The sequence below is a fragment of the Sinocyclocheilus rhinocerous genome, unplaced genomic scaffold (genome assembly GCF_001515625.1).
Source record: "Sinocyclocheilus rhinocerous isolate Xijiao unplaced genomic scaffold, SAMN03320098_v1.1 scaffold182, whole genome shotgun sequence".
In the NCBI taxonomy this organism is placed as follows: Eukaryota; Metazoa; Chordata; class Actinopteri; order Cypriniformes; family Cyprinidae; genus Sinocyclocheilus; species Sinocyclocheilus rhinocerous.
Genome location: NW_015655576.1, coordinates 867,232 through 867,565, shown reverse-complemented (window position 1 = coordinate 867,565; position 334 = coordinate 867,232). Strand labels below are relative to the sequence as shown.

At 34.1% G+C, this 334-nt stretch overlaps 1 protein-coding gene across 13 annotated transcripts in view; it reads left to right on the top strand.

Moving 5' to 3' along the window:
* The window catches only part of LOC107718575 (nuclear factor 1 X-type-like), a 190,749-nt gene that overhangs the window by 160,779 nt on the left and 29,636 nt on the right, over window positions 1–334 (top strand). The window lies entirely within an intron of this gene.

The following is a 334-nucleotide window of genomic DNA, read 5'->3' as shown; positions in this document are numbered from 1 at the left end:
AGCTGTAATGTTTGTGTAACTACACATATGTAACAACCCACTGAATGGTATGTGTAAGTACAAATGTGTAACAGGACATTTGTAACAACAATTTTTGGTAATGAAAGTACAAATGTGTAACAGGACTAACAGAACTTTTTGGTAAAGAAAGTCTTACACTTTATATTGAGTAAACAATTCCTATGGATTTACAATGTAATTACTCTGATGTTACACAGCAGCGGCCAGTAAGTTAGGCTTTACATATAAATTGTGGTTGGTGTCCAGAATGTTACACTTTATATTAAGTGGACAGTTCCTGAGGAGTTACCATGTAAGTACACTGGTATTACAG